At 44.7% G+C, this 23692-nt stretch overlaps 1 protein-coding gene and 1 non-coding gene across 2 annotated transcripts in view; one reads left to right on the top strand and one right to left on the bottom strand.

The window, feature by feature from the left end:
- LOC117126544 overlaps positions 1-23692 on the top strand; it is a 391277-nt gene that overhangs the window by 231677 nt on the left and 135908 nt on the right. The window lies entirely within an intron of this gene.
- On the bottom strand, positions 7255-7360 carry LOC117126954. The gene has a single exon (XR_004449715.1). It is a non-coding gene; the product is annotated as a small nucleolar RNA R71 (small nucleolar RNA).

Below are 23692 nucleotides of genomic sequence, written 5' to 3'. Positions count from 1 at the left end.
AGTGAAGCTCAGGTTGCAATGCCCATCATCGATGCTTTCATGTTGATTCCTCAATACAACAATTTCCTGAAAGATGTTGTAGCTGCAAAGAAGAAGGAGATGGAAGGCATGATGACTCTTACCCATGAGTGCAATGCCATCATCCAGAGGCTTGATGTTCCAGAGAAATTAGAGGATCCAGGAAGCTTCACACTACCTTGTGCTCTTGGACCTATGGTATTTGAGAAAAGTCTCTGCGATTTGGGAGCTAGTGTCAGCTTGATGCCTTTGTCTGTTGCAAAGAAGCTTGGATTCACTCAGTACAAGAAGTGTAGACTCTCTCTGGTGTTAGCTGATCGTTCAGTGAAGTACCCTGTGGGCATCTTAGAGGACCTCCCTGTGAAGATTGGAAGGTATGAGATACCTACAGATTTTGTGGTGCTTGAGATGGGTGAGGAGGCTCAAGACCCATTGATTCTAGGAAGGCCATTCTTAGCTACAGCAGGAGCTATTGTTAATGTGAAGGAAGGCACGATTGATCTCCATTTGGGTAAAGAGAACATCCTCCACTTTGACATCAAGGAGAAAATGAGGAAACCAACTGTGTTCGGGCAAGCCTTCTACATTGAAGAGATGGCCACTCCTGCTGATGAGCACCTTGAAGAGTTACCACCTGAGGACGACGAGGAGGGAGCATCTCCCTCTACTCATTCCCTATAGAAGGTAAACCACCACACTCCCTTGTATATACCATTTCATTTTTGCATATTAGTCTTCTTTTCGGTATCTCTCTCTACTTGACAACACAGAGACTGTGTAACTCAAGTTTGGGGGAGGTACCAAGTATTTGATCATGTTTGCTTTGATGTTGTTTCATTGAGTCATGCATTGCATACCTATTTGCATATTAAAAAAAAAAAAAAAAAACAATCATTTAGTTTGCATCATTTGCATTTCTAGGAGAGTCTAGAGCATATAGGTTGCATTCACTTGCATTGGGAGCAATGATTTTAAATGCCTTGTAAAGAACACTACGTTGCACCTGAGTAGCTTTTGCACCTCTCAAAAAGACTTGTATGTTTCGAGCCTTGAAAACTCTTCCTGAAACTTGTTGATTGCTGAAACTCAGTCTTTGAAGCCAACTACAACCTTATTTGAACTGAACGAACTTAATGCTTCTTGCTCATGGTCCCTTGTGTACTGAGTCATGGCTATACACACTTGAGTTGTCACATCTTTTATGCCGATCTTTTTTGACAAACTCTAGTGGTAGACCACTCCCAAAACCTTTTCCTCCTTTTAAGCTTTCATTGTTTGATGAGTGAGGCCTTTTTCGGAAAGTCTTACATGTGCATAATGTTGAGAGTATCGGGAACGACAATGCTTGATCTTCATTCTTGCTAGATTGGGCACTCTATTGTCTAGCTATAGGTGGGGGGTGAGTGTTGTGATTATGATTTGGGAGGAATGAAAAGGAAAAGAATAGACTCTTTGTGCTTAAGTGAATTGTTTTATTGGGATAAGTAGAGAAGCCTCTAGCTCAAGTTTTGAAAAGTCTTGGCCCCCAGCCTAAAAAAAATAAAAAATAAAAAAAAATAAAGGAAAAAGAAAAACGAAAAAAAAAAAGAGAAAAGAAAAAAAAAAAGAAAAAGAAAAAAAAAGGGGGGCTAGCAAAGTTGTTAAGAGCTAAGAAATGTTTTGAGGTTGTGAAAAATCCCTTGTAGATTTCAAAGAGAAAGAGTTAAAGTTCTTAGGATCTTTTGGTGAGAGATGTGAGTTGGGTTTGACATTTGTGAATGATTGTGTAATTGTATGTTTGGGAAAAGGGTAGAACAATGGAGATTGAGCATTGTATGCATGAGTTGATCCCTTTCTTAGATATATTATGTGCAATGTCAAGGCTACTTGTTTCGAGAGTAAACCACCTTAAAGATCATATGTTTTGAATCTCTTGAATCACTTGAATAAAAGCCTTCCCTTACCCAACCAAATGACTTGGACCAACTGACCATTTGCAAGAATTCACCCGATGATTTGTGCTTAATGAATGTGAGAGTTGGTTGATTTGAATGTGTGGATGCTTGATGATGAGTGTAAGAACAAAAAGAGTTAAGATAGGCCTAGAGAAGCTAGAGTGTAATAAGAGAGTGTGCTAGTTGTGTTTCTTTTGGCTATGTGCTCCCACCTTCTACCTCTCTCCCTATGAGTTCTAGAAAGTTCACTTGTGGACAAGTAAAAGAACAAGTTTGGGGGAGTTGATATCTTGCATATTTACATTGTTTTATCCATTCATCCATGAGCATTTTCATCATATAGATTAGGATTTAGCCATGTCTAGGTTGCATTTTGCATTCATTGTCCTTATTAGGTGTTGGAGTGCCACATGGAGTTCTTGGGGACATTTGGATGCATTTGGAGCTTAAAGGACGTGAAATAGGTGATCATTGGATGAGCATAGCATGGGAGCGAGGTTCCGCAGCGACGTCATGAGGTCGCTCCAAAGCACCCCCCAGAGCGACTTGCCCAGAGCGACGCCCCGAGGTCGCTCGCGTCTCACACCCCTCTCGGAGCGACCTCCCAAAGCGACACCCCGAGGTCGCTCGCGTCTCTATGGCGAGACGAGACGAAGCGAAGCCTGGAGCGACCTCTCAGAGCGACCCACTGAGGTCGCTCCCGAAGGCCGGAGCGACTTGTCGGAGCGACATGCCGAGGTCGCTCCGCGTCTATTATCTGCTCGATTTCTATTTTACTTAAGGGCCTTTTGGTCATTTCATTATGCACGTTTTTTTACATTTCTAAAACCTATGTTTTAAACATCCTTTGTAGCCACCAGGGCAGATTATCTTTGGATCTATTGAGAAATACACAAAAACTCTCTGGAGAAGTTCATCTCTTGGATTTTGATTGTTATGTTCTTGTGTTCTTGTTGATTTCTTATCTATTTCTCTACATGATTAATCTGAAATCCAATATGGGTTTAAGAGGAATCATGGAGATTAGTGAGTAATCACCTTTTGAATTCATGGGTTAGGGAGATTAAGGGTGATTAGGTTAGTTCTAGGATGTTTTAGTGTAGATCATTCTTGTTCCTTGCTAGTAGAGTATTCATAATGCATCTTCTGAGTTGGCCACTCAAAAGTTGATCAATAGACATTTCCCACCCAAAAGGTGTTTGATGAAATGCCTGAGACAACTCTCCTAGGCTTTTAGTATACTTTGCCAAAGACATTTGTTGTTAAAGATGCTAAGATAGCTAATAGACTTGTTAGTAATGATTGCTTTCATATTATTCAACCAAAGACATTTGATGTTTGAGATATGTTAGCAAATGAGCATTCATCTAGACATAGAGCTTGCTTAGAATTGTGTCTAGGCTTAAGGTTGATAGTTTGATTGATCATTTGCCATCCTTAGTTCGATACTTGATCACCCAAGGTCTAATCCCTATGCCCATGAGTTCTCTTTTCCCTTAGTTAAGAAAGTATCATTCTGTTATTGCTTTCTAGTATTAGTAGTAGTTTAAAACTCATCTAAATCATTGGTTGCACTTAGATTAAGTGAGTACTTGCATTCTCAGTGCTTTGATATCCCTCAGAACTGGTTCGACAATCTTTTATACTACAACATTTGTTTTAGGAGCCTTGAAAACTCCTAACATCACCTATGCCTTTATTTTCACCCTCATGCACTCTGTTTTTCAGTGTCCTATGTGCAGTGTGGGAACCGAAATTCCCACTGTCGATTTCCGTTTAAATAAGGAAACTAGGAAAACCCTAATTTCCCAGAGGACCCAGATATCTGCTAATTACCACACGTCAAGCAATCAGGACACGAGAATAACAACGATAAAGTATAAGAAATCGAAAAAGAGAGCAAAGAAGATCTTATTCCGAATTTGCGTATGAGCGTTTACAACAAGGTATAAGCCTAGGCTCGAGAGCTGTCGGCGAGATTCCTAGTTCTAGCAACCCTAAGATGGCTAAACCTAATTGAGTCGCAGCTCGATATAACAAAAACAGATAAATGCCTAAATTGCTCTAAGTGATAAGTTTGCTCTGAAAAGTTCTCTCCTCATGTTCCTCGCCTAGGACTCCTTATACACTAGCTCCAAGGTCGGTTTACGCTTTTACTCTTCTGCCCTTAAGCCGTCATAGCATAAAAATGGAGATATTCCATTTTTCCCGATCTTCACAATTATCTTCAAAACTTCCGTATTTATCCACGGAAACTTGACATTTATCCTTCCTTGTGGACCAAGCGTAAACCGTGCTGTTGTTTACGGGCTTTTGGTTAAGAAATCGTAGGATGGGCCTCGAGTCATGTTTTAGGTCCCTTTGGTCCATCTTCCGACTCGACACGTTTACTACGATTTCTTTTGATAAAAAACGAACTTTCCGCGGCTTCTAATCCGCGAAGTTTGAACGATGAGTTAGAATAGTGGAAAACATGGACTATGCTTGCTACAGTCTTCGGGAGATAGCATTTGAAGGTTTTGACGAGAATGCATGGACTGGTGTCGTATCGATGTTCGGAAGAGCTACACAGCGACCAAACTTTGGCTCGAACCCGGTCGCTACGTAGCGACCGAGTGGGTCGGATGTTCGGTCGCTACGTAGCGACTGATATCGGCCCGGGCTTGGTTGCTACGTAGCGACCGGACAGCGTGTATGCGCGGTAATTACGCAACGACCGAGCTTTGTTCGTTTGGTTTGAATCTTCAGGGATACTTCTTCGTAAAAACTTCGTATTGTTTATTTTTTACGAAAATTCTATCTTTTTTTTACTATCTCTTTCGGAAATATGATCTCCGAGGATTTTCAAGTTGTAATTCCGTCGTGACCGTTTTTGACCCCAACAGTTAGCCCCCCAGCCCGTTAGGACCATGCATCGCAGGGTCCTATCGTGCGGTTAGGCATGTTTGGCAAGTTAGGCGTGTTGGATGGAATTAATATCCGAAAGTCCGAGCTTGAATAGTAAATTCTCATGCCTATAAGAAAGGAGGTAACTTGTTTCACAATTTTTTCACTTTCTTGTTTTCTCTAAGATCTTTCTTAAGAAAAACTTTCTTTCTTTCTCTTCACCCTTTTCCTCTATTTTCTCAAGAGAAGTGTAAAATGTCGAGGAAGAAAAAAATTGCGAAAAAGGACCTTTGATATACCTTGGATTTGACCCATTTTTATCCATGGTATATTATTATTTTACTATAGTGTATCTATGTTTTCTACTCTTCTAGGTATGTTTTCAGGTTCAGGTGCATTTCGGAGTAAAGCTATGACTTTGGAGCATTTTGGAGCATAAAGGACATTTAACCCGAGCTGACCACTTAGAGGTCGACGAGAGGAAGAATAATCGATCGATGCGCATCAGTGCTGACGATCGATGTAGACACCAGACGCGACATTTTGGATTCAGCAGACTGAAAGACCAAGGCCAAACCAAATTACCAAAATGCCCTGACGAGTTTTTATCCTAGTAGAATATATACTGCCTAAGTTTTGACGGCAGAGAGAGCTTTTCTTTTCTAGACCTAGTTTTGTTACAAGTTTCATTTGGAGAGAAGATCACTTGTGATTGGAACTCCTTGTTTCATTTTCTTATCATCTATTCTATGAGTTTCTATTTATCTATTAATATGAATTGCTTTGCTATGTCTGAGTAGTTCAATTGTTAGATCCAGGGTTCAGATAGGTTTGTGGGACTAGCCCCAAACTATAGATCTGCCTTGTTGTGATATTCATGATAGATTTGTATTCATTGCTTGTTTTAGCCTAGCTAACTAGAACTTGATTATATGATTGCATATTCAAGCACCCTTGTTATCCCATCCTGACATCTATCTATCATATTAGGATTGCTAGAGAGGGCTAACCGCCAATTGAAAATTTTAGTAGAGCATTTCATACTCGCGCGTAGGCCAGGCTAGAACCCGTCGATCGATGTCCTCAACTGACAATCGATCGATGTTGGCAAAAGTGTATCGGTCGACATCTTCATAGACTATCGATCGACACTCTCTTGTGTCTGCATCTAACCGATGAGACACAAGATCTAGTCTGTTAACCAGTGGTACATGCGACAGCTGATCACTGAGTTAAGCGAATGAGCTCTAATATATCATGCATGCAACAGTTAGGCATCTATAGGAATTATAATCTCCAACACCTGAATAGTGGCCCTGCATCTAATATCATTTCCAACCTAAGTTACATTTATCATTTACTAGCTAGTTACTATTGCTATTTTATTTAAAACATTACAACCTTTAGAATTAATAAACACTAGATTTAATTGTTCCCTAGCTCCTTGTGAATTCGATCCCTAAGTAGTACATCTGAACCTCTTTTGATGAGAGTAACACTCCTTAGGGTAATTTGAGTGGTATCAAATTTGGCGCCATTGCCGGGGAGCTTTGATCGCCATTAGATTTAGTTTTATTAATTCTTATTCTTTTCTTTACCCCCTTTTCTAACAATCTTTCTTTTTCTTGTCTTTTCAGGTGCATGCCCAGCGGTACCAGAAGCAACAAGGAGAAAGACTTGCTGTTCTCAGACGATCCTGCTCATTTGGAACGCACCATCCGTAGAGGTCAACGTTCCACATCGCTCGACGCAACCACTTCGTCGTCGATCGATACACACAACCAACCGTCGACCGACACCAGACCGTCATCGTCGATTGATCCCAATCGTTCGAAATCGATCGATACTACACCGCGTACGTCGATCGATACTGTGTCGTCAAAAATGGTAAACATTATTATTCTAACTCAGGATGAGAACGGAAACCTGTATGACCAGGCCGGTCATCTGCATAATGCAACAGGTCAGAAAATAGATGCTCAGGGAACTGTAATCCCTGATGCTGATGCTACAGGAGCTGCTCAACCTGTAGATGAGGACGCTCGATCGAAACCACTGGCCGACTACAATCGCCCAGATGAGTACTATTCCAACAGATCAGCGATTCGACTTCCGGAGATCCAGAAGCAGAATTTCGAGCTGAAGCCTCAATACTACACTCTCGTGTCGCAGATACCCTACTCTGGGTTACCGCACGAGCATCCTATGGACCATTTGGAACGGTTCGAGGATCTAATCGCTGCCATTCGGATGGAAGGAGTCCCCGAAGATTACCTGCTGTGCAAGCTCTTCAGATACACGCTGAATGGAGAAGCGATGCACTGGCTTAGGCAGCAACCCACAGGATCTTTAACATCCTGGAGCGACATCAAGAATGCTTTCTTACGAAACTTCTTCGATGAGGCGCGCGCTGAAGAACTTCGGAACAAAATTTCCACATTCTCGCAGAAGGCTGGAGAGTCCTTCAAAGATGCGTGGATTAGATTTAGGTTTTTCCAGCGAGACTGTCCACACCACGGATTTAATGAAGTGCAGCTGCTAAGCACTTTCTTCGAGGTCTCGCCTTACAGTATCAAATGGCTCTTGATACGGCGAGTGAAGGAAACTTCACTACTCGGAATCCGTTGGAAGCTGTGAGACTTATCGAAAACCTTGCTAACAGCAGCAGCACCAAAAACACTGACTCTGAACGGAAGAAGTCTGTAGCCTCTATCGGGAAGGAACAGATGGACGAAGTAAGAGCTAAGTTAGATGTGGTGCACGAGCTTCTTAGGAAGCAAGTCTGTTCAGCTGAAGGAGAAGTAGCAGATACAGAAGGAGAAGAAGATGTGAACTACATCGGAGGTACCGGATTCCAGAAATTTGGAAACCAGGGCGGAAACAGAAACTTCTTTGGAAATGGCCAAAGAAGTAACCAAAGTTCACAATTTCAAAAACCCTTCAACAACAGCAAGAGCTACTCGAACTCTTACTATCAAAATCCACCACCCCAGACTCAGGAAAGCAAGATCGAAGAAATGCTTGATCGAGTACTGTTGGGACAACAACAAATCACCGTGGATTTCAACGGTAAGATAGACTCTGCCTACAACAATCTGAACACCAAAATCGAGACCTTAGGGACTCAGGTGAGAAAACTTGAAACCCAAGTAATTCAGACGGGCGAGACTATTAAGAGGCAAGAAGCTTTCGCTAGAGAAGCAGGAGCCGACAAAGGGAAACACCACGTAAATGCCATCATAGATGACGAATTCTGGCAAGTGGTGAGAAATGAAAACCTTGAGGAAGGAGATTTCGAAATCGAAAGCTCCATGAGTTTCGGCGGATCCCAATGGTGTCGACCGATGTCGATGAACTCGCATCAATCGACAGACCATGATGAAGATCGATGGACGGATTACTCCAGTCATCGATCGACGTTGTCTGCCAATTCGACTGAATGCAATGCGGTTCGAATTCTAACTCATGAAGAATTCGCAGCTAAGCATCCTCACCCACCCTCCCCTTTCTGTGAAAAAATCGATCGATCGGTTAACGCAACCATCGATCGACAGAGTGAGTCCGACGTCGATCGTCACAACACACCTCCCATCGATCAACAGGCACCTCTGACATACCGAGTGCGGTTACCCTCAATCGATAATGATTACATCAATGCACTCAGACCACCACCTAAACCATTAGCAAACCCACCCGAACCAAAACCCAACCCTTTAACTAGTTCAAGGGTTGAAGGTTAAGGAAAAGAAAGGAGAAGATTCCTAAAAACCTTAAGAGGGAAGCTAACGATAAAGAGATGGATGGTTTCACTAAACGAGTCCTCAGAATCCCAATCGAAAAACCTTTTGATGAAGCTTACTTCACACACCGGTTGTGGATGTTCTTCAGAGAAACAAAGGTAACTGAGGAGGGCATTAGTATAATGTTTCATCAAGTCAGAGGAAAGATGAAACACAGGATCACATTGACGAAGAAGAGTGATCCTGGGAAGTTTGCAATACCATGCATAGTCAAGGGTGTTGAATTTCCCCATTCAATGTGTGACACAGGAGCATCGGTTAGTATCCTCCCTAGGATTATGGCAGACCAGCTTGGTTTGACCATCGAACCCTCAACAGAATCCTTCACCTTCGTGGATCTTTCAGAGAAACGATCCGGAGGCATCATAAGAGATCTGGAGGTACTGATTGGTAATGCCCTTGTCCCTGTAGATTTTCATGTCTTAGACATCGAGCTTAACTGGAACTCTTGACTTCTGCTTAGAAGATCTTTCCTAGCTACAGTAGGAGCTGTATGTGACATGAACAAAAACAAATTGTGTGTAACGCTCATAGACCCAAACATCCACTGCGATCCCATCCGACCTAAGAGAAAGGTAATTAATTATGTGGATTATGGGAAAGAACTTGGCTTCATTGGCGCAAGCCATTGTGGAGCAGAGTATGAATCGGAGTACAAAACAGAGTACTCGAAATCGATCGATACCCCAACCTTTCCATTTATCGATTCCAATGTGTCAATGGTGACCGATGACCACAACAACACGTCACTCGAGGTAATGCACCCACTTGACCATTTCGCTTCACCTAATCATTGTTACCAACATTTTGCCTTCCAACCTTCAACCAGGAGAGGACATGATGATTATTCCATAGGCAGTTGGGCAGACATTGGTTTCCATGAAAGTTTTGCAGTTGACACTGTAATTACTTCACCTCATGAGGAACATACCGAGGAGTACGATGAGGATTACTGGAAAGAACATGCAATAGAAATGTCTTTGCAGGATGAAAGACTTGAAATACACAAGTTCACCAACACGTTTACAACATCGTTCAACGCTGGGCACTCCACATCGGTCGATACCCACCCTCGTCCAGCAAAACAACCGCTCACATCGATCGACACACCGAAAGGAAAATCGATCGATATTCGCGCCGCAGCGAAAATTCAGGAGCATGAGAATATTTCCTCCCTAACTAGGTTTACAGATACCTATATAAATCGTTTTGCACCTCCGAAACCACCTACACATATCAGAGCAAACACACAAGCAAATAAGATGAACACTCTTCCTTCTACATCAACAGAAAAATCCATGAAGAGCAATCATCTCAAGAACACAAGTTCTGCAGAAATTACTCTGCCATCGATCGATGTAACTGTATCTACATCGATCGATACTACTCTAAACCCTAATCTCTCTATTTCTAAAATGAATAATTATGCAAACATTAATTACGGTTTTCTAACACCTGATGAATTTGGTATTTTCAGGGATCCAGATGGCAACGCACGTGCAATGGATGGAAGGATTTTACAAGTGTCCAAGGAGGACATAGCAGACATCCTTCAAGTAGCGAATGTACCTGACAACTTGTTCTCACAGCAACGTGGCACTCCAGACGTCATTCTAACAAATCCTAACAACCACGCAGGAGTCGCCACAACAGAGATCAACACAGATCTATCACGCCAACCAAAAGGGCAAGCATCGATCGACGGTACAACAGAGACATCGATCGCCATGGTAACAGCAACGTCGATCGATATGGATTATCCGACGTTGATCGAGAGACGCTATGAATGTTGGAGCCGCGCTTTCGACATGTATGGAGCCAGAAAGTTCACTTGGGAACAAAGGGACAAATATGGAGTCTACAGATATGAACGTGGACACGCACCAAGCACAGCTGGTGAGATGATACCTGTCACAAAGGACAACATCAGGAAAATACTGGAAAGAGCATCTCTTTTTGAAGAGAGCTACATCTGTCTTCCAGAACATGCCACTTCCTTCACACTCACAAGACTGGCACCAGAACTCTACACCAAAGAAGAAATCGATGAAATGGTGTTTGGTATTTGTGGAGCTCAGGAGAAACTGGGGGAGGAGCTCAAAACACTGGTAGATGAAACACACCAGCCTTTGGATAGAGGCTACAATGAACTTTTCAGATGTATGGCAGAAATGAGGACAAAAATTGAAAGTTTACGTCAGCAACTTGCAAAGGAAGCTACCACCTCAGCATCGATCGACGCACCACGTCCAACATCGATCGACGTCAGTCTCCCTACTACTCAGATCCTTGCAGAACCGCGATGTTCAACACAACACAGGGATGAATGAGAAGTCGCATACATCAACACGAGGATAAACGATGTTTACTGCCCTCTCAACAACAACGTGGACTGGCTAAGCACTAAAATCGAGCTACTACAGCAAGATCTGGACACCATTCGCAAGAAGGACCAACATCCAGCCACATCGATCGACATGTACCCCTTCACATCGCACGACGCCAAAGTCTCAGCAATAAATGAGAGGCTGAGGACTTACGAGGATATGCATGACCGTTTTATATCACCAGTCATGATAGATTTAACCAAATTGTCTAGTCAATTACTTGATGCCCAATTGGATATTGAGAACATTACTAATCAAAGTTTTTTGCAGGAAAAATCAGCATCGATCGACAGGCTAAGAGGATCCTGGATCGATGGCAAGAAACCTGTGGAGTTACTTCCTTACGCAGCAGCAGAGGTTAACAAGATCACATCCAAGATCTACACTGCTCTAGACACCATGGAGGAACGACTTGACAAACGCTGCGATGACATCTACTTTCCATTCGACAACAAAATCAGTGGACTAGACAACCACGCAGAATGGCTACAGAAAGAAGTCAAAGCCATTCAGAGGCAACTCGCAGCTCAACATCAGATATCAGCATCGACCAACAGGACAAAAGCAAAATCAATCGACGGCAACTCACCGAGATCGACCAACAAACACGTAATCGCATCGATCGACGCCGAGTCTATACCAATCGGCGAGCAGCTGATACAAAAGACAGTAGAGTCAATGCAAAAGGAACTGACAGATCTTTCAGCATACGCCTATGACAACATAGTGTTGGGGTCAAAAACGGTTGCGACAAATTTAACATTGAAAACGTCCTAGGAAGAAAATAAGAATTTCCCCAATGAATACTTTTCGAAAAAGATTCTTTCTTACGAAAAAGCTTTACGGAAGAAAGAATCGAGAAGTCCGACGAAAGCTCAAAACAGGTCGTGACCACTTCCGAGCGTCCGTCCCACTCGGTCACTACGTAGCGACCGAGCGTCCGTCTCGCTCGGTTGCTACGTAGCGACCGAGCCCAAGCCAAGCTCGGTCGCTACGTAGCGACCGAGCGTCCGTCTCGCTCGGTCGCTACATAGCGACCGGGCTTGAGCCAAAGTTTGGTCATTGCGTAGCGAGCGAGCTCTTCCGAACATCGATACGACCCCAGTCTATGCATTCTCGTCAAAACCTTCAAATGCTATCTCCCGAAGACCGTAGCAAGCTCAGTCCTTGCTTTCCGCTATTCTAAATCATCGATCAGACTTTGCGAATTAAAAACCGCGGAAATTTCGTTCTTTATCGAAAGAACTCGTAGTAAACGTGTCGAGTCGGAAGACGGCCCAAAGGGACCAAAAACACGACTCGAGGCCCATCCTACGTTTTCTTAACAAAAAGCCCATAAACCACAGCACGGTTTACGCTTGGTCCACAAGGAAGGATTAATGTCAAGTTTCCGCGGATAAATACGGAAGTTTTGAAGATAATTGTGAAGATCGAGAAAAATGGAATATCTCCATTTTTATGCTATAACGGCTTAAGGGCAGAAGAGTAAAAGCGTAAACCGACCTTGGAGCTAGTATATAAGGAGTCCTAGGCGAGGAGCATAGAGAGAACTTTTTCAGAGCAAACTTAGCACTTAGAGCAATTTAGGCATTTTTCCGTTTTTGTTATTTCGAGCTGCGACTCAATTAGGTTTAGCCGTCTTAGGGTTGCTAGAACTAGGAATCTCGCCGACAGCTCCCTAGCCCAGGCTTATACCTTGTTGTAAACGCTCATACGCAAATTTGGAAATAAGATCTTCTTTGCTCTCTTTTTCGATTTCTTATACTTTATCGTTGTTATTCTCGTGTTCCGATTGCTTGACGTGTGGTAATTAGCAGATATCCGGGTCCTCTGGGAAATTAGGATTTTCCTATTTTCCTTATTTAAACGGAAATCGACAGTGCGAATTTCGGTTCCCACAGTTTGGCGCTAGAAGGAGGGGGGCATACGGATCAATCTAACCCGCAAAAGCCACCCAACGATCAGGAACGGTATGCAAGATTCGACGTGCGCGAACGTCATCTCATTCAAGGGGGGAGCAACGATCGATCGAGCCAAACCTCGAAACGATCTCCTTGTTATCGAGTTGACGATTCGAGATATCGACGTCGCTAGGGTACTAATCGATACCGGAAGTTCGGCCGATATCATCTTCAAAGACACTCTCGAAAAGATGGGGATCAATCAATCCGAAGTCACGAAATGCCCAAGCCCACTGCTGGGACTTTCGGGGGAAACAACCATGGTCTATGGATCGATTAATCTCGCTGTCAAAGCCGGAACCGTGGCGAATGTCACAGAGTTTCTAGTCGTTGACCGTCCCGCATCTTACAACGTTATCATGGGAACACCATGGCTGAACGCCATGCGCGTAATCCCATCAACGTACCATCTTTGCCTCAAGTTCCCGACCCCTAACGGAGTCGAGGTAATATGGGGAAATCCGAGAGTTTCACAGGTTTGTTTCGCCACAGAACTAAAACGAAAGAGACCGATCCTCGAGATCACTCCTAGAAAAGTGGAGAAAAAGACCTCCAGCAAAGATACGCGAGGTCAGGATTCAGCAGAACTTTTCTGGCAATCTCGCAGCATCGCAGCACTAGCCGAAAAACACTAGCCAACTTGCGAGCCCGTGGTAACGATCTGTCTCGATGAAGCCTTCCTGGAACGCTGCGTCGAGATTGGAGCCAATCTCCGCGAGGCTTTAAGAACAGAACTCGTAGCTTGTCTTAAAAAGAACCTCAATACTTTCGCATGGGCTGCGGAAGATATGCCGGGAATCGACATTAACATAACATATCACGAGGTGAATATCGATCCAACATTTAAACCTGTCAAACAAAAAAGACGGAAGCTAGGACCCGAACGGCTGCTGCAGTAAACGATGAGGTCAAAAAATTGCTTAAGGTTGGGTCGATAACAGAAGTAAGATACTCAGACTGGCTCGCCAACCCAGTAGTAGTCAAAATGAAGAACGGGAAGTGGCGAGTTTGCGTGGATTTTACCGACCTAAACAAAGCATGTCCAAAGGATAGCTTCCCTCTACCACATATCGATCGATTGGTAGAGGCAACAGCGGGCAACGAACTTTTATCCTTCATGGATGTCTTCTCAGGTTATAATCAAATTAGGATGAATCCCGACGATTGCGAGAAGACTGCGTTCATTACCGATCGTGGAACTTATTGCTATAAGGTAATGCCCTTCGGCCTCATAAACGCCGGCGTAACTTACCAATGACTCGTAAACCGAATGTTCTCCAAACAACTCGGAAAAACGATGGAGGTTTATATCGACGACATGCTCGTCAAATCCCTCAAAGCAAAAGATCACGTGTCACATCTCGAAGAGTGCTTTGCGCAATTAAATTCCCATAACATGAAGCTCAACCCGACAAAATGTAGATTCGCCCTGGCGTCAGGGGAATTCCTCGGCTACTTGGTCACATATCGCGGCATCGAAGCAAATCCAAAATAGATCAACGCACTAATCGAGATGGCTTCTCCAAAGAATAAGCGGGAAGTCCAGAGGTTGACCGGCAGGATCGCAGCGCTTAACCGATTTATTTCACGATCAACAGACAAGTGCCTACCTTTCTACGACATCCTGCGAGGAAATAAAAAATTCGAATGGTCGGACAGGCTGAAACAATCAACAAGACCATTCTTGACGGACTGAAGAAACGCTTAGAGGCCAAAAAAGGCAGGTGGGCCGACGAACTCGAGGGAGTCCTCTGGTCTCACCGTACCACCCCAAGGCGAGCAACGGGAGAAACTCCCTTCGCTTTGCTATACGGCACAGAATGCATGATTCCCGCAGAAGTAGAGTTCCCCGGCGTTCGAAGAAGGTTATTACCCGAACGAGAGGAACTCAACGATGCTATGCTCTTGGATGATTTCGACCTCATTAACGAGCGCCGAGATCGAGCGCTCATCCGAATCCAAAATTACCAGCACGCCGCTGCAAAATACTATAAGTCCAACGTACGAAATCGTAGGTTCAATCAGGGAGATCTGGTCCTTCGCAAAGTCTTCTAAAACACCGCTGAACGAAACGCAGGAAAACTCGGAGCAAACTAGAAAGGACCCTATAAAATCGAAAAAGTCGTCCGACCAGGTTCTTACGAAATAGTCAATATGCAAGGCATGAAAATTCCTATAACCTGGAACGCGATGCATCTCAAAAAATACTATCACTAAACAAACCAACTCGCAATCACTGAACTACGAGACGGCTTGATCTCCGCAAGGAGTACGTAGGCAGTTTGCCGAAAGGCAAATTCAGCTGTCCCCCCTCATTAAAAAGGGGGGGGGGAGTGGGTACGTATACTCCCAAAAATCAAAAAAAAACTTCTTACCACGCTCTTGGTGTTTTCGACTTATCAAAACATCCTCACCCGTAAAATCAGTACGAGGTCTTCGGAAATTAGTCGGACGTTTAGAAGAAGCATCCTTTAGCATTGCGAGACGTCGCAAAAGATGCCTCAAAGTTTATTTCTTCCGAACAGACGAAACCTCCGTCACAAAAAAGACATAAATATGCACACATTAACACTTATTTTGCGCAAAAATTCGAAAGAACGGCACGCGCCACCAACTCCGATGCTGATCACATCGAACTCACAAACGTCCTAAACAGACATAGCCATCTCACGAAGACGACTCTCTTACATCCGACACAAGGATAATAGCGCTATAAAAGAAATCCGAAATTTTGGTCTAGCACTTCCGGTCTCCAGAGAGATGCTCGATTCGTATCAAACAAGTCGTATAAGCCGAGAACCTATCGCGGACTTTAAATCGACACGAATCAGGAAGAAATCGCAACAGGAAAAATGATAGCCGGCTCGTAACCTCACAATCCTTAAAACCGAAAGTAAACCTAGGTCTTGCCCTAAACCCAGCGCACTGGTCTCTAACATCTCAAGGCATGATATCGAAAGATAAGAGATTCCTAAACCATGCCTCTATGTTTATATTCGACATCTTCAGCACCCCCGCAGAGTTCACATCTTGCGGAAGAACTCTCGAAACCGATCTTGAATGAAACATTTCACAATCGGAGAGGGATATGAGACGACAACTCATCACCTTCCTCCCCATTATACACAAACTCATAAAAAGCGCCATTTGAATATCTTACCATAAAAAAAAAGCCGCGGAGCGGCAGGGATTTAAAGCCACACACGGCCAGTCCCGAAATACAAAACAAGGCCATTCAAGGCCGAAACATAAAAACATAAAAAAAATCTCTCGCAAGAGATCTAACCCAAGTCATCCTCAGAACTCACGCCCCCTCTTCACCCGCTGCCTCGTCCGAGCCTGGAGCCGCGTTGCCTCTGTTTTCTCCGACCATCGGGTCTTTCCCCTCTGGGTCTTCTGAACACGTCGGAAGGAAGCACGCGGATTTCACGCCCTGAAGCTCCACCAACTCCCCGGAAAGGAGACTGGTCTCAGAACCACACTCGCTGATCATCTCATCGATCAACGATATGAACTGCAAACAGTGAAAATTCTTAAGACTAAGTCCGAGAAAGAATGTACATAAGACGATCGAGAATTCAAGCAAGAGACGAACCTTTCCGCGAAGTCCCGATGCTAGGCTCGATCCACCTTGTTGCAAGTTTCCTCTTCCGACTCTTAGGCTGAGCAACCGGAACAACGCTAGGAGCACGCAACACCAGAACGATTTCTTTCCTGGCTGGAGGAGGAGGCCTAGAGTCAGCGGCCTTCTCCTTGTCCTTGACAAGGATCGGAGTCGTAGAAGAACCCGCAGGTAGGGCTTGCGGAAGAGGAGCCATGACCTCGGTTCCATAACCCGGGGCAACGACCTGCGCAGAAGAAGACGGGAACTCGGAGCCAGCTTGAGCCAGTTCTTTCTCGGCTTGGCGACGAACTAGTTTCTCTCGGAAGGAAAGATGACCGGCAACACAAGCCGGCGCTTCAGCCGGAGAAGTCAGAACCGGAGCCAGAGAGGTGGTCTCGCCCATCTCGACGTCGGAATCTCTCTTATCACCTTGGGAGGAAGACATGTTGAAAGGAAAGGTTTTGGAACTAGAGAGGTTTTTGAAGGAATGAAGAAGGGAAGGTGTGAAGAAAATGAATGACAAGAGCTCACTACTTATAGAAGTATGGGTTCGGAATTCAAAACACACATATTGTCTCGATAACTTTTCTTCCGCGGAGTTTAAAATGTGAATTTCGTCCAATACGCTTAACCTTGTCAAAATCGTCTATCCGCCCGCTAGAGTCACGACTCTAATGGGCTAGGGGGCTAATTGTTGGGGTCCAAAATGGTTACGACAAATTTAGCATTCAAAACGTCCGAGGAAAAGAATAAGAATTTTCCCGATGAATACTTTTCGAAATAGATTCTTTCTTACGAAAAAAGCTTTATGGAAGAAAGAATCGAGACGTCCGACGAAAGCTCAAAACAGGTCGTTACGCAGCGACCGAACGATCGTTCCGCTCGATCGCTACGTAGCGACCGAGCTCGAGCCAAAGCTCGGTCGCTACGTAGCGACCGAGAGCTCGTCCCGCTCGGTCGCTACGTATCGACCGCGCTCGAGCCAAAGCTTGGTCGCTACGTAGCCGGCGCTTCAGCCGGAGAAGTGGCCTCGCCCATCTCGACGTCGGAATCTCTCTTATCACCTTGGGAGGAAGACATGTTGAAAGGAACGGTTTTGAAACTAGAGAGGTTTTTGAAGGAATGAAAAAGGGAAGGTGTGAAGAAAATGAATGACAAGAGCTCACTACTTATAGAAGTATGGGTTCGGAATACTGTTTCGATAACTTTTTTTCCGCGGAGTTTAAAATGTGAATTTCGTCCAATACGCTTAACCTTGTCAAAATCATCTATCCGCCAGCTAGAGTCACAACTCTAACGGGCTGGGGGGCTAACTGTTGGGGTCAAAAACGGCATGGTGGGTTGCGCATTATGGTTCCCAATCCCCGAAATCCTCGTCTGAGTGTTGGACCGTTTCGAGGTTGCGATAAGCCAGTTGACTCCCCTCGCCATTCAGCATCTTATTGGGATCCTGATCCTGAGCTACGAGCATGGCCTTTCCCTTTCCGTCGATCATTTTGAAGCGCTTTTGAGGCTTCAACTCGTCAAAGATACGGACAAGCATAGGCTGGTCCCTCGGAACTTTATGTCAGTGGTTAAGAAGTTCATTTCGAACTTCAACTCGTGGAGGTAGTTTTTCTTCTTTGTTCGTATAGACGTTGCGTCTGTCGAAGAGAGTTGCATTCCCCTGTTCTGGAGGTTGCCGAACTATCGTTCTTTAATCAATCCTCTTGCTCTGTTCCCTGAGGACATCATTGCGGTGAGAGATCTTCTTAGGAATGGTCCCTTCTTTTGGACTTCCTTTACGTCGAAGAGGATTCGGAAGGCACTGAGGTTCGTGCACCCTGGTCCTGCCTCGGTTGCAGACACGGGAAGCGACTCCGAACCTGATGACCAGAATCCCGTTGTAGCCCCAGCAGCTGTGCCGGAGTCGAACTTTTGGAAGGGAAAGGATATCGACCTTGGCGACATAGAATTTTCGATGGATGACTCTATGCTTCCAGGATGGGATCCGAACCTTGCTTATGGCGATGGGAGTGGCTCGAGCGAGGTCCCTATTCCGGATTTCGATGATTTATTTGCGGGTCTGCCACCGGGTTTTGATGCTCCTCCACCTGCGAAAGAGTCGGCGAGGCCGAAAGTCATCGCGGAAGGGTCCCGAATCATCAATGGGGTATGATTTTTTCGAAAATATATGTGATTGCCTGGGTATTTCTTTCTCTGCTTACAATGCGTTAATTGGTTTCGCAGGGCCTCAACTTGCTTGGCTCTGCCATTGAAGCAAGCAATAGGGAGGCTATGGTCTATCGTTTTAAAGCGGAGAAAGCGGAACGAGATCTCGCTCGCGTGCAAGGCGAGATGTTGGAGCGAGAAGCGCAACTTACTTGTGATCATGCGCGGGCTGTCCGTAAGGCGGAAAGGAAAGGCAACAGAGAAATCGTCGAGGTGATGAAGACTCGTGCCTCTCAATTCCAGGTTGAGTATGGGAACCTCAAGAACGCCTTTACCTCGGTGGGTGATTTCCGTGAGTGCCGCGGTTCAGTCGGAAGTCTTTGGAGGACGCAAGCCGATGACTATGTGTTAGAGAAGGAAATGACCTTGATGAAGAGTGGCATGAACGAACGCGCCCACGCTGAGGCGCTCATCCCTTCGATCGACGAGCGGATTCAAGGATTCTGGGATTCCATCCCGGTTTCTCCTGATACCGAGGAGGTTCCGACCGGGTTTCCTGACGGTAGCGAGGAAGTGGATCGTTCCGCGGATGCATTCGGTGCTTCGTTTTCCGGGGATTTTGACTTTGGATTATGAGAGGTGGAGTGGTTATTGAAAGAAAAATGCTTCTCTTTCTGTTTTATGTTTGTGGCCGAGTGTGGTCGAGAGATTTGTATGGGCCTGTTTTGGCCATTTTTATTGCTTATCGGGACTGGCCGTTGGTGGCTTTGAATCCCTTACCGCTTTTTAAGCGGTTTTATATATATGATGAATGTTTTATTTCGAGTTTTCCTGAGTAGGTTCGGAGTAAATATAAGTTGTCGTCTCATATTTAACTCCGATGAGACGTTCAATCTGTTAGTTCGTTCGTGATTTTCGTAAAAAATTACCTATCTTTACGATTTTCGGGAACATCGAGATTTGAACGGAGAGACATGGTTTTAGGATCTCGTATCTTTTAGATATCATGTCTTGAGATGTTTGAGACCAGAGCGTTGGGTTTAGGGCAAGACCTAGGTTTACTTTCGGTTAAGGTTTGTGCGGTTACTAGCCGGCTATCGTTTTTCCTGTTGCGATTTCTTCCTGACTCGTACCGATTTAAAGTCCACGATAAGTTCTCGGCTTAGATGACTTGTATGATACGAATCGAGCATCTTCTCAGAATCAACTGGAAGTGCTAAACCAAAATTTTGGATTTTTGTTGTAGCACGCTTTTGTCCTAGTGTTGGACGTTTTTGAAGATCAAAAGAGTGATCGAATTGCGTTTGTTTAAGACGGCTAGCGTGTTCGTCGGGGCCAATCGACGAACGGGGTGTAAGATTTTTTGGTGGTCGCATTCGGACAATTTGTTCGTATTATCTTTGAATTTTAACTTTGCGACGTCTCGCAGTTATTTCGAGGATTATACGTGTATCTTCCAATGTTTGAAAGATGATAATTATACGATTTTTGGGCCGGATGAGGCCGCAGACAAGAGTCTTAATGTTTCCAGGCGTGTCCTGAAAGTTTTTTGTGTTTAACTGAAGCGTAAACGTTTTTGATAAAAAGGATTGTAGTAAACGTTTTTGAAATTTCTAAAAACTCGATTACAATAATGAAGATTTTCTAAGTGGGAGTATACGAGTATACGCACCCACTCCCCCCCCCCCCTTTTTAGAGAGGGGGATAGCTGAACTCGTCTTTTGACGAGCTGCCTACGTACCCCTTTCGAGGATCAAGCCATCTCGTAGTTCTGTTTCATGCCGCGAGTGTTTTTACTCGGCGGTAGATGTCGCGGTGTCCGCCTTGACCATGTCGATCGTGGCTGGGTCATCGCTATTTTCCGGATGTTCCGGTTGAGTTGTAGCGTGGGCTTCGGATTCGTGTTGAGTTTTGACGTCCGATGCGTTTGCGTCGGCAGACGATTTTAATTCGTCTTTCCTTGGGGCATTTTTGGCCGAAGATCGATCTATCTTCGTGCGTTTGCCGTTTGCAGCTGCAGAAGTCGTGATTTGTCTTAACTTGTGCTCTGCGAGGAAGCATAGTCGCGACTGTTTTTGGCATCCCCAGATAGCCACGACTCCACTTGGGGTTGGGAATTTGACTACCGCGAACTCGACGATTTTTGTGATCTCCTTGGCCATGATCGGCAACTGGATCGATCCAAGAGTCATCGATACTTCGCCTGAAAAACCCGTGAGCGGTTTTGGCATCGGAATTACTTCTCCGAGTTTGATGCTCATCCGCTTGAGAGTGTCGCGGAAGATTACGTTGACCGTGCTTCCCGTGTCGACGAGTACCCTTCCGACTTCTAATTCTCGTATGACGAGATCTATGACGAGCGGATCGCAGTGAGGTTGATCGATGCCGCCGGCTTCCTCCTTTGTGAAGGTGATCGAGCAATTTTGGCCATCTCGGGGAGGAGACCATGTAGGCCAATTTGCACTCGACTCTGCCTTCTGTTGGTAAGCCTTGATCGCCGACACAGTATCGCCGCAGTATTGTGATTCTCCGATGATCATATTGACTCAGCGATGATTGTTATCGTTCCCCTTGTCGTCCGGCCTCCTACCGCGTTTATCCCCAGGCTGGTTTCGTTGAGGGGATTTTTCAGCGGGCGGATTTCTGTCCGTCTTTGGAGGGCGATCAGAATCGAAGATCAGATCCTTGACGCTAGTTACTTCCGAGAGCTCTCCAGCGAGTAGCTTTGCGGCTAGTCTTGCTCCCAAGACTTTGCAGTTGGTGGTGGAGTGTCCTCGGGACTGGTGGAACTCGCAGAAGGTGTTTTCGTCACACCCTTGATTGCGAGTCCACGTGTTGCCCGTGGTTCGGCCTTGATCCGAATTGATCGCATAATTATGCGACCCTTGGAGATCTTCCCCCTCGTGATGGACGTATTTGTCGTTACGAGAGTTCTTCTTTCTTCCTTTTGGATCCACGTCCTTCGAAGATGGTCTTACCGCCTTATGTTTTTGCGATAAGACCTTAGTTTCTTCCTCGACTATGATGTAGTCCGTTGCTTTGGGGAGGGCATCCTGGATCGTTCGCGGTTTGTCGAGAGTTATCCACTTTCTGAATTTCGACTTGTACCAGAGTGTCCCCCTCAGCGCGTCGATGGCCACTTTGTCGCTTATCCCGCTGACCCTGGACATTATCAGCTTGAACCGGGCGATAAACTCGCGGAGGGGTTCGTATTCCCTCTGGGAGAGACTCCAGAGATCAACATCGGAAGTTTCTCTGTCTATGAATATTGTTTGAGAAATTCCGATGCGAGCTGTCGGAAACTCCCGATGGTGTTACGACGAAGGCGTGCGAACCATTCAAGCGCTGCTCCTTCCAGGTTTTCAACGAACAGGCGGCAGTAGCCGGCATCCTTTTCGCCGTCCTTCAGTCTAGCTCTTCCCATCGCGATGTGGAAAGCCTGAAGGTGCGCTTTTGGATCGGTCGTACCATCGTACTTTGGTACTTTGATTTTCCCCGGATCGGACACCCTCATGTCCGAAATGCGACTGGTAAAAGGGGTCTTCCGAGCTCCTTCCAGCAGTCGATCGATTTCGGGGGCAGCACTAGTAGCATGATGGATTTGAGACTTTACGGCCCTCACTTCTGCCACAGTCTTGGTGATGTAGTCGCGAAGATCGCGGATATCCGATGTCTCGTCAGCTTCTTGATTCAGCCATGTTTTGATGAGAACCAATTGCTGTATGTTGGTTAACCTGTCAGGATCAGTTGTCTAAGGTCTTGTTCTCTTCAGTCTTGGTTGGTTTATGATTTGATCAGTCTCATATAACCAGTAGACGAACTGATAAGAATTTTGGGAATTAAACTGAACTGATTTGATCTTGTTTAGAACTGAATTGAGCTGAGTATGTTCTGATATGATCTGAGCCGAGCTGTCTATGGTCTGAAATTGTCTTGAACTGATGTCGTCTGAGTATAACCGAGTTAAACTGTTGGGAACTGATTAGAACCGGAGTTAGCTGAGCATGAACTAAGCTGATATGAACCGAGTTAAATTGTTAAAGCTTGAACCGAGCTGAACATGGTATCAATCTGTCTTGAACCGAACTGAACTGAAATGTTATGAACTGAGTTGAGTTTCTTCTTGAACCAGACTAGTGAACCTTATGTTCCAACTGTTATGTTTTGAATTCAGACGGCCAAGGAGAGTATTCGGATCAGCCGGATCCTTGTGCTGGTTCTGAACCGAGAGTGATCCAGAAGTGAAGTGTGATTAGCTTGAGCTCGAGTCTAGTCTTCCTTAGCCAATCCCATGGATTTAAAGGTGAGTCTAGATAGATGATGAATGAATTATGAATGAGTATGCATGATTGCATATTGAATATGGTTGATTAATTAAGAATTAATCATGAATTAATTAAGGGATAATCATTGCTTAATTAAGGATTAATCATGGATTAATTAAGGAGTAATTATGGTTGATTGATTAAGTATTATCCCTTGATCTATATTTATATATGAAGTATTTATCTAGTTTAAATACTTAAGAATTAATAAGAATAATTCTTTGAGGTTATCCCGAGCCTTAGTACTTGTTCTCAAGTACTAATCTATAAGTATTCTATTAATAAGTGTGAATCATGTGAATTCTTATTGTATAATCACTCTCCCAAAAGTCCCGCATTGCCGTGAATTGGTCCTGCGATATGGATCAAGGTCATGAAGACACGATGATGGGGTCGCACCCTGGAGGCCGTGTAACTGCATGCAGCGTTGGATGTTCTATCTTGGAATATCTGATGGAGATGATGGTTATATTTATTCTCCGTTAGGCTCGGTTAGCCTTGGTGGTTTTCCGGGTTTAGCATATATATATATTAAGAGTATGAGTGATTGGCGGGTATCGTGGATGTGATGTTTAAGATAGATTCACATGGATGGATTGAGAGACCTTATAATTATATTAATTATG

This window comes from Brassica rapa, chromosome A07 (genome assembly GCF_000309985.2).
Source record: "Brassica rapa cultivar Chiifu-401-42 chromosome A07, CAAS_Brap_v3.01, whole genome shotgun sequence".
Taxonomy (NCBI): Eukaryota; Viridiplantae; Streptophyta; class Magnoliopsida; order Brassicales; family Brassicaceae; genus Brassica; species Brassica rapa.
This window is presented reverse-complemented; position numbering and strand designations above follow the sequence as displayed.